We start from the raw sequence: 12,067 nt of genomic DNA on the forward strand, positions 1-12,067 counted from the left end.
AAAGACAGGCAAAATTAGGTTATTGTGGACATCAACTTTAAAGAAATGACTGAATCAAGGTCTTAAAGGGCCCATGTCATGCTTTTCCGGTTATTACCCGTCCCCTTGTGTGTTATGAAGGTTTTTATGCATGTAAACGGTGTGCAGAGTCAAAACCCTCAAAGTACACCCTGTAGCGAGTAAAACTCTAACACAGAAAATACCTCTCCAAAACGCCTCGTTGGAGATACGTCACTGTCCATTTGATTCTTCCATTTCGTTCCGGGTACGGCATGATGTCATGCCGTACCCGGAACGAAATGGACCAATCCGTGGAGCCGTTACGTTACGTCAGCGGAGCCGTTAAGTTAAGCCCCCGCTGATTGGTTCAAATTGACCAATCCACGGACTTCCTCACACACACTCTATGTGCAGGCAGCAGCGCTGCTGATTTCTCCTCCCTGGCTGCAGGCTGATAACAGACAGTTGGGATCGCGGCAAAATTCTCTCTGCAGACCCATTCTCACAGCGTTTATCAACCTTTTTCTTACTCAATATCAAGCCACACTTATTGTTTTTACTTCGGCTGTGACTTTGTGTGTGCTCAGGATGAGTTTGGCTGTGTTTCGCTATGTATCCTAAACAAGGAAACAACACCTCCACGGAGCTCAGCGCGATTCACAACGTCCCGACCAATCAGAGCACACTGTGCTCACAGGGAGGGTGGGGGCTGGAACTATTGGAGCTACAACGAGCCGTTAAAGGCAGAGAGTGAAATTCAGTGAATACACGTAGTTTACAGAGATGCTGTATGAGAAACCAATGTGAGTTTGGAAAATTGCACAATATAAATCTATTCCAGTATACCTCAACAATGGAATTATGATCAGTGGAAATGGCCATGACATGGGCCCTTTAATTGTCTCTTAAGAATATTCAGTGCTAGCCAGTGTTCAAATTACACAGTGGCATTTGGGGAATCCCTAGTTTAGAGGGTGGGAGGGTACGGTACACATGTGCGTATATACAAACAAATGCATGCAAAAATATATTATCAATACATCTGAATTTATACAAAATACTAAGCATAGGAAAAAGAAAAATGTCACACTGTTGCAGTGTTTTTGAATTGCTCTCTTTAGAGAAACCATAAAAATGCCAATGCGCTATAGACAGGCCCAGGTTTGCATTACCTTTTAAAAAACTGTGGCGTTTTGTCACAACCCTGGACATCTAAGACCAGTGCACAAGGCACACTTCAGCATGAGTATGAAATCGGATGATGTCGTTTAAAAACCAGGGCTAGGTGATATTAAGTGGCTGAACCTTTTTGAGAGGTATTTAATTTCAGTCAATATTTATAATTTGAAAAGTTGGTTTTAAATGTGTAAAATACCCAGAATGTTAATTAAATGTAAACTTACGTCAGAATGTTTATAGTTTACAATGTTGATATCAATGTGTTGTGTTGCAGGGATATGTACCTGTAATTCCTTTCTACAGACGATATGAGTCAATGTAGCGTCTAGCCTGCTGCTGTCCAGAGGATGAAGAAGAATGCCCCTAAGGCTTGTCAATAATACATCCATGGTTTGTGTGCAGCTTGAAGATTTTTGATTATGAATATGATGTCAGCGTCACAGAGCAGTGCAAGACAATGAGGTATGATGGGACACGGATTAGAGACCAGAGACAGAGACAGACAGGCGGCGTCTCGAAACCAAAAGGAAGGTGGGAGAAACTTTTTTATCATGAATTGAACACAGTGGCGAGCCGTGACTTTTATACCTAGGCCCTCTTACCCCCACCCCTTCCCTCGAAAAAAACGTAATCGTAACAGATCGAAAAGTTCAGATACATTTTTCAATAAATGATGCGCTTCCAAAAACAACAAACAACATAATTATTACATTCAAACAAACTAGTTATAATTGATAAAGTACATTATTCAAAAGTTTACATTAACTTTGGATAATAACCAAGCGGCAAACTCTGGGGCAGAGCCGGGACGCCAATACGGAAGTGCCACAAACTGCAGTTCATATATTGGCCGATAGGCGATCACTGCAGAAAGGAGCAATTTCCATAGACCCCCATGTTAAAATGCCCAATTTTACAGCAGAAAAAAATATGTTTCTACCCCTGGATGCAATAAATATTATTATGTATATAGTTAGATTCCACCTTCATGATTATGAATCTGTGAGTGAATTGTTTTCTAACGCGACCCTGTTATTTATATTAGGTCTTAAAGTTTTTGCATAAATTAGGGCGTGGTCACTTTGATGGACAGGTACGTGCCTCACTGTCAGCTAACAGCAACTTGTCCACTCTGCTAGGCTACAACGTTAGTTAGTTGTAGTTACTGTACTTGACCCTTTAGCCGTGTTCGTGGTGATTGTGCCTTTTAGGGAATATTGTTACAAATACCAGACAATTAAAATGTCGTGCTGTGCGCTTGAATGTACTAACAAGAAGTCTAAAATGATAATATTATACATGTTAACCCCGTTAGCAGGTGTTTGTGTGCTTGTTAGCTTAGCTTGTTATGTAGTTTATTAGCCAGCTAAGGACGTAACCCTTTATACATGTATATATATATATATTAGGGCTGTCAAGTTAACGCGTTAATAACGCGTTAACGCAAAAAAAAATGAACGCCACTAATTATTTTAACGCGATTAACGCATGTGTATTTTTTGTCCTCGGCCGCCGTAGTTTCAGAGCGCATCGAGTGTAAAATACCATTGACAAGCTGATGCTGACAGCCCCGCTCCAGCCGCGTGCTTGTGGCAGACCACACTTCCACGCTCACTGGCAGGCCCGGACTGGCCATCGGGAGGACCGGGAGGGAGTGTGTATGTGTGGCGCGACTCGCGCGAGCGAGGCACACCTTACGTGTTGTTGTTGTTAGCATCTGGTGCTAGCTAGCTGCGCTAACGGATATAAGGAGCTGTTTCAATGACATTTCGCCGACAACTGCGCCGAGCACTTGACTTTATGCAGGTAGCCAGACAGTGTGACATTGTACGAAAAGTCAGCACACTCAGCACGGATAGTACGCGCAACATTATTGCAGCGTCCAGGCAGCTCCCATTCGAGCATATATGCCTTGAGCTGCACATAGCTCAACGATCCATCACAGTGTCTCCACACACACACACACACACACACACACACACACACACACACACACACACACACACACACACACACACACACACACACACACACACACACACACACACACACACACACACACACACACACACACACACACACACACACACACACACACACACACACACACACACACACACAGTATTATTGTATGAGAGAGGTTCCAGGTTGAATTGAGGCGAATATTTGTAATGTTCAGGTTGTTGTGTTTAATATTCATGAGAATATTTGTCATTGTTCAAATGATAATAAACAAACATATAAAGCATATTTGTCCACTCATATGTTGATAAGAGTATTAAAAACTTGAAAGATATCCCTCTAAGGTACATTTAGAACAGATAAAAAATTTGCGATTAATTTGCGATTAATCGCGATTAACTATGGACAATCATGCGATTAATCGCGATTAAATATTTTAATCGACTGACAGCCCTAATATATATACAGTTTAGTTTATGATTCAGCCTTGGGTAAGACTTTTATAGTCTATGGCTATGACGCCCATAATGCTAAACGGGAGCAAATGTTAAAAGGGGACCCAATTATCCCAGTGGTGGCCGCCGGAGCTAACGGAGCTGCAGGGGGCTAGCTCCAGCCGGCGTCCAGCTCCAGCCGACGTCCCGGAGCTCCCTGCGGCTCCGTTAGCTCCGGGCGGTGGAGTCCGGCGTTATAACTGGAGATCAAGGAATGCAGTGAAACGCGGACTTGGTTCGCCTGCAGCCCGCTGTAGTATTAGCTAAATAAATTATGTTGAACAAGGCTTATTAAGCTGAACATCGCCACAATTGTTCTGCTATGTATCGGTACTTCTTTTATTTTATTAACGTGATGACAAGCATTAAGAATAACAAAAAATAGCTAATTCTCTTGCAGATTGTCTCGTTTGATTATGAATGTAACGTTTATATAGTGGAACTACACTGTTTTATCAAAACCAAAGTGCCACGCAGTAACTTGGTATGCATGTATTTCATGTTAGCTTAGCTTCTTAGCCTGAGCTAGCTCTGTTTACTTCCAGTTCGGAGGCAGCAGGTCCCACCTCGGCTCCACCTCTTTGCCCTTATTTGGAGCAGGCTGGAGCAGGCGGGAGTTAGACTCTGACGTCACTGTCGAGCCGTTAGTGGCCGACTCCGCCTACTAAGGGCTTCTCGGCAACTCTGCAGAATCCTATGGGTAACGTCACGGACACTACGTCCATTTATATATACAGTCTATGATAATAACACGGGAGGAACGGAGCCTCTCTTTTCCTCTCTCCCTCCCTCTCTCCTGACAGCCCGTCAGTTTCTCATGCAGCTCGCTAAACAGTGGGCGGGGCTTCAGGTGATCATGCAGAGCTGCGTGTCTCCATCAGACTCAGCAGCTGATCTCTGATCTCTCTCTCGCGTCCGGTCAGTGGCGTTTTCTCCCGGAGGCCAAGGGAAGCCAGGCTTCCCCTATTTTTTCGGATTGTAGTTATAATTTAAATAAATAAATAAAAACACTTTGTTTTGTTTCGATAATTCTTGCTGTGTGTTGCTGCCGGCCCGTCTCTCCCGTCTCTCCCCCATTCTCATTGAGTATTTTACAAAGAGTGAAACAAACAGCGCCCCTCTAGATGTTATGGTGAAACAGTAGATTGCATTCACTGTTGCGAGAGGAGGCCAGCCGAATCGGGCTTCCCTTGGTGAAAAAAAATGGAGGGATTGACCAATCAGATGAGGCCCACGTGATGCCCCTGCCAACCTGTGATTGGTCAGGGCCATGCTCAGATGGTCATGGTCAGAGGCGGCTGGCGATTTGATTGGACACTGCCATCCAATCAAATCACATCAACATCAGTTTTACTACGTACTGTAGTACTGTAACTGTCATCACCGCCGTTTGAAATGATCAAGCAAATGAAGCATTATGGAGGGTGGAGATTTGGCGTACTTAATCAAACATAACTTTACTAAACTTCCGCTACAGCAGCAACTAAAAATTAAATCAGATGACAGGCCAATGCCCACACTCGAGCTGTGTACACAGAGGAAAAAGGGAGCGAATCGGACGTTCAATGAGGACAACTATGTCTGCACGGAGTGGCTAACTGGAAGCGCTAAACTTCAGCGTCTATTTTGCTGGCCATGTCTTCTTTTTGACAAGGATTCGTGCTCCCTGAACAATCCTTGGGCAACTTCAGGATTCATCGACCTTGCCAACCTGTCACGGGCCATTGAGAGGCACGGTAAATCCAAAAATCACATAGATTGTGCTGTGAAATTAAAGCTTTTTGGACGCGTCAGGATTGACGAGGCTCTGGATATAGCAAAAACCATTAGCACAAAGAAGCACAATGAACAAGTAAAAAAGAACCGGGATATTCTGAGGAAACTCATCATTGCTGCCCTGTATCTTGCGCGTCAAGAACAAGCATTCAGGGGACACAATGAGGCCGCTGGCAGCTCTAACAGGGGCAATTTCGTGGAGCTGGTACGTGCATTTGCAGAGTTTGACACTGCACTTGCGGAGCACTTGGGATCGTCAACAGTCTTCAGCGGTATGTCAAACACCATACAAAATGACATCATTGAAAGCATAGCTCGTTCTATCCAGGATGAGACAGATAAAGAAATACACATTTCTCCTTTCATTGCTGTACAAGTGGATGACACATCAGACATTTCCAATAAGTGCCAACTCACTGTCATCATCAGATATGTGAATGAAAAAGGCAGTCTGTGTGAACATTTTCTCGGGTTTTTTGATGTCAGCTTAGAAAGAGACGCAAAAGCTGTAACATCAGTTGTCATGAGAGCCATCGGGAACTACAGTCCAACAAACAAACTGATTTGTCAGACTTATGACGGAGCAAGCTGCATGAGTGGACAGCACGGTGGCGTTCAGGCTTTAGTGAAAGCACACTGCCCCAATGCGCTATTCATCCACTGTTATGCTCATAAATGAAATTTGGTTTTAGCACAAGGCACAAACAACATTCAAGCAGCCAAACTGTTTTTTGCCAATCTTGATGCCTTCCACAATTTTTTCTCACGTTCATGTAAGAGATCAGCATTACTGTGTGAAGTTGATCAAGCTGTGCATGTACCAGGGGGTTCTGCTGTGAGGTGGAACTTTAAAAGCCGCGCGGTACACGCCATCCACGAAGGACACGGGTCGCTCTGTATCGCTTTCGACAAGATAATGACAGAGCCGGGATGGGACAAAGAGACCATTGCACAGAGTGCTTCCTTGAAGCAAAAACTTGAGGATTTTGACTTCACCTTCCTGCTCGGGGTCTTTCAGTCCATTTTCGGCCTCACAGAACCACTCTTCCAGGTTCTGCAAAGTAAGACGGTGGACAAAAAAAAATGCCAGGATCGGATCATGAGCACTCTCAGCGCTCTCAAAGCCACAAGGACAGATGAGACATTCAGTCGCATTTACGATGAAGCAGTCAAGGCAGTCGGAGATCCTGTGCCCCGACGTAAACGACGTCGCCGCGGCTGGGACGACCTGGAGCAGGGGTTTAACCAGCACCAAGAAGGAGACGAGGAAACGGTTGTGTCTTTCCGGCGTCTTTACTTCCAGATTGTTGACGGCATAGTGTTACACATGACCCAAAGATTTGCAGATATGGAGCACCTGAACTTTTTTCGGATACTGGAACACACATCATTCACATCTTTCTGCAAGCCTGCTGCATTTCCCAGCAGTGAGCTGGCTCAGCTGATCAACACGTATCCATTCTTTGATGAGCAGAAGTTAAGGAATGAGCTGCACACGCTGTACAACAACAGGTTGTTTCACAAGCCACCAGGAGAGCTGATAGAGCTTCTTATTGAGGATGACCTACAGGGCACACTCTCCGAGGTCTACAAGCTGCTCCAGCTCATGCTCACGATACCAGCCACCAGCACATCAGCAGAGCGCTCCTTTTCCTGTCTAAAAAGGATAAAAACGTATCTGAGGAACACGTGTGGACAGGACAGACTTGTCAACCTAGCCACAATATCCATTGACTCTGTTGTTGTGGAGGACCTAAAGGCCACTGGGAAGTTCTATGACATTGTTATTGACCACTTTGCCACCATGAAAGACAGGAGAATGGCCTTCCTCTTCAAATAGAGTGAGTGAAATGCACACCCCTTTCTCTCTGTGGTATACCTGTTGCCTGAACTGTCCGTGTATCTATGTGTGCAATTTCTGATGTGGTTCTGTTGGTTATTGTGCATTGCTTGCCTGGATTTAGCTGCAGGTGTTAGTCAGTCTGAATTAGTTGTTTTATTGTAGTTGTTTAAATAGCACAGGGTGCTATCCGAAAATCAGCACCGCGGATAGCACCCATATAGGGCCCGATCACCTGAATAGATGAGATTGTTTATATTTTTTTGTTACTTTTGGACTACGGACTGAGCTAATTACAGAGACGAGGACTGTTGCTGCACTTGCCGTGTGTTAGAAAGGGAAGGGAAGAGAAGGTGGACATGCAAATGTTTCTGCACATAATGGTTTTTGAATTCATGTGTTTCATACACGCCTACTGATACTTTGATGTGAACGTAAAACTTTAAAGGTCTCCTGATTTACTTTGTGAATGAATGCTTCTTTTTTATTCATTACCGAATCTGCACTGCCCATTGAGCGGCTGGTATTGCATTTGGAGGGGGGGGGGGGGGGGGGGTGTGTCTGCATAAATTAATAAGAAAATGCTTAAATTAAGAAAACGAGAGAGTTTCGGCTGGAGAGTGCGTGCGGACCTGTCGGTTAGATAACAGGCGTGTGCAAGTCCTGCATCTGTGTGATACAAATGTGTGTAAAATGATACCGGGCGCTGTAATCACTCATCTGGTTACGTTATTGACCACCCCTCAAAACCCAGGTTTTGAATTTACCGGTTTTTAATAAATGTTACCAGCTAAAAATCGGTAATTACCGGCTAACGGAAACCCTGGTCTACCCTACTTTTATAATTTTTTAATCATAAATCTAGTCGCCAGAAGCAAAATGCTAACGTTATGCTATAAACGAACTACAGCAGGGTCGCTGCTTCAACTTCACACCAACTTAAAGTGGACCTATCATGCTATATTTAAATGATATATTGTAGGGCCATACCTATATAAGGTATAGTTATACGTTTCTGTTTTCAAAATACCAAACCGATCATGATTTTAAGCCATGCCTCATTTCGCTCTATTTGTTGTTCTCCAGCACTGTTTTTGCAGGGGTCTGATTCTGTGAGCTGCAGCTGACCACGCCCCCCTGCAGGAGAGGGGAGCGCGCTCTGAACAGCTGCTGGGCTGTCAGAAGAGGGGGAGAAAAAGAGATCTCCGTCCTCCGTGTTTTATTATATAGAGTCGTTATTCATTTGTTTTAAAGCTCAATAAATAACAAAGAAGACCTTTCACCGGCACTTTTCTAATTTTGTCCGGAAGATTTCAACTTTAACGGACATCTTGACCGGCGAAAGAAACTGAAACTGAGAGAATTACAGTGCTTGCCTCGACGGGGAGGGATTGCATTGAATTAAAGCCATGGTAACCATGCGCGGGAAGTCTTCTTCGCTGCTTTTGTGGCAGACTACAGCGCCACTTACAGGCCTGGCATATGTACTACAGCGTCTCCAGCGCTTTCGAGCGGCAATGGCCGGCCGTGGCCCAACCCCACATTCCCCTGATAGGTGGAGAGTTGGCCCAATAGCCGTAGCGCCACTTCTGTGACGTCATAGAAGTGTTCAAATCTGGATCAGTTTTTATCAGATCCGTTGCAGCCCCTTTTTTAGAGATTTGGGTATGGAGGAAAATAGAGAGGGTTGTGTTTTCTGACACTTGGCGAGTTCCCTGGAACACCGGGGACACATATTCATGTATAAAAGACGTACAAAAGTGCATTTTGCATGATAGGTCCCCTTTAAGATCCATATTCAAAACTACAGATTCAAAATTGTACAAGTTGAAGCGTTTGTTTTAACATTTTGCAGGAGGCAGGTACTTGCTTTCAAGCAGAACACGGGGAAAAACAAACTTAGCGGGAGTGTTTACGTGTTCGGCGTAATGATGTACAGCATCCTCGACAACTTCTGTTCCTATTCAGCCACTTGTTAACAACGTTAATCATCGTTATTCAGACACGTCAACTCTTCAAAAATCACCAGTGGGGTCACTGCTGATGTATTTAATGTCGTAGAACAAAACGTGATCCGTCTCTTAAATGTGTCTCAACCACAGACCTTATTTCCAGCTATTTTCCAAAATCCTATGGAGAAATTGCATTGCTTTTTTGTCGAAGGAACCGGAAGTGGTAAAATGCTAACTTACTTCCGGGTTTTATGACTCGTCACTGTGGCACTCTATACCCAGAATGGTTTGGGTCGAATAAATTATTCTGGAATAGACAAATAAACTTAATAAAGAATATGTAATCATATTTTGTATTGCTAGTAGTTTTAGTGTAGTCTATAGAAATAAACCATTTAAATATTGATTTTGTGTTGAGACACGATTGCGTTCTCAACGGTTTAATTTGTGTTACATAAGTAATTTACATCTTAAACGACAGTATTTTCATGAACGTTGTTTTGTTAGAATTCTCAACGTTAACCACATGTCTGCTTCAACCACAGTGTTGTCATAGACCATTAAAGGGCTGCCCAGTGACCACAGTGGGTCTTGAGGAGCTGTAGCATTTTTTTCATTAAATAACTGAAACCTACTCTGTATATTTATTAACACCTGACTACATTACTGCTAATTTCCTCTTTGCTCTGTCTGATCTCCAACACCTGTCTGCTCTGATTGCTTTCACCATCATTCTCTCTGCCGCTCACACACTTACTGCACACACTTTAAGGCGGTTCGGCCAGCAGAAAGAAAGCTCAAATAGGAAGACCTCTCCTGAGCAGAATCAAATGTGAGAAAAAGCCATATATGCCTAGTGATTGTTTTCATCAAACTGAATATGGATGGAACTATCTTTTGTCATACATGTGAAAGAACTAGTATGCTTGAAATACTCGATGCCATCGAGCAGAAATGTTCATTTTGAAGTTTTTCAAAAGCATAGTAGTTTACAAACTATAGAATCCTGACTGAACTAAAGAGATCGCTTCTATTCAAAAGGCCAAGACTATTGGTACAAAATCAAAACTTAAGTTTGTGAGCTAACAAGTTAGCATCCATGATGAACGAGATCATCCTCAGGGTTCCATTGTTACCTGAGTTCTTCTGTATGTTTGTTCCTCTTTGTTCCGCTGGTATGACACACATCTGGCTGAACTGGTGATGTTTGTGTGAAAGGTGTTTGTTAAAGAGTAGACATTTGTGTTTTATTGTATTATATACATGTATGGAGTAAATCACAGAACATACAGTAATGTTATTTCCCCTTGACTTTTATTACAACTGTAAAGTTATGGTGATCTGAATTCCTTACTTCAAGAACCGATCCCGTATGTCCCGTATATTTTTGAATGCAGCATTTATACATCATACTGGCTAGATAGCAGTTTTTAGCTGTGCAGGGAACTACAGTATAAAGATAAAATCCCTGAAGGTAAACACAGAATGAGCGTCGCAGACCGGACTGCTTTAAACTCTATCTGGGATTGATCCTCTGTGGGAGATTTAATAAGTGTATTGTTGTAAAACTATACTGACAATATCAGCCACACTGAGGACAGACTGCTCTCCCACTTCAACTGTGACTGCCATCTATCCGTCACACTTACACTCTGTGGGTCAACAGAGTGTCCCATGTGATGAGGGTGTTCTCCAATATGTGTCATCTCACTGTTTCAGTCTAGAGCAGAGTGAGAGGGGGGCATATGACAGAAACTGATGAGAAGCAGCTGCCTGTCTTTTTAAAAGTCACTGATGGTGAGAATACAATCTGCCCTCCAGAGGACATGCTGAACACACCTGCAGGGGAAGGCATTAACAGAAACAAAAACAGCCCCCCCCACACATACACACAGACACACTGCTTTTGTGGGCAGCTGTGTGGTTATACTGGTAGCATATTAAATTCCAAGTCAGAATCAGAATCGGTTTTATTACCAAGTAGGTTTACACATACGAGGAATTTGCTTTGGTCTATATTGTGCATACAGACACAGAAAGAAGAATATGCAGCAAAAATAATAATAAATAATAATAAGTCAAATAATAACTAATTATAACTAATATATTGCATCGGATAACAAAAACATTTGGCTTTGTGTCGCTGCCATGCCGAGGCGACATTGCGTTCACGGCAGAGAGAAATATAAAGCGGCTCCCTCTGCCTCCATCCCTCCATCCCCTCCCTGGAGTCTGGTATTGATCAGACATGTCCACATTAGAGGGAGGGGAGATGCTTTTATGATAATCCACCCACCCTCCCCGCCACTCGTAATGGCTGCATTAGACGCTCATCCCCTCCGCACCCGACACCTGGCCCTCGCTCTCTTTGGACTTACTGTTTGCATTACAACACTGTTTAATGGGCTCTTTAGAGGGGCGAGGGGGAGGGGGGCCGAGGAGGGCAGGAAACTTTCCAAGAGTTTCCAGTAGATGAGGACCCAGCGAGGAGCCACTGGGAAGGTCCGGTGAGAGAGTGATAGATGGCACCATGTTGAAGTGGGGGTCCATTACCTATTACTGAATGCCCTCTCTGTCTAGCCAGGCTGAGGGCTGACAAACTCTGGGAAGTGGAGCTCTGGATGAGTGTGTTCTCTGACCAGACCCAGACAGATGGCCAATCAATAACTCTCTCTCTCAGTACCTTCCAGTCAAAACAGTCCAGATCCTTACTGACACAAACAGAGCTGAAACTAAAGACCCAGGTAGGACTCTGGTGTTGGGAAGCACTGGTGCTACCAGGAATAGTGTTAGCACTATTGCTCTACAGATGCATTATTCACCATGCTGGCTGCATGCAGCAGTGGTAGGGCTTTCAAGATGCC

The sequence above is a fragment of the Trematomus bernacchii genome, unplaced genomic scaffold (assembly GCF_902827165.1).
Source record: "Trematomus bernacchii unplaced genomic scaffold, fTreBer1.1, whole genome shotgun sequence".
Classification (NCBI taxonomy): domain Eukaryota; kingdom Metazoa; phylum Chordata; class Actinopteri; order Perciformes; family Nototheniidae; genus Trematomus; species Trematomus bernacchii.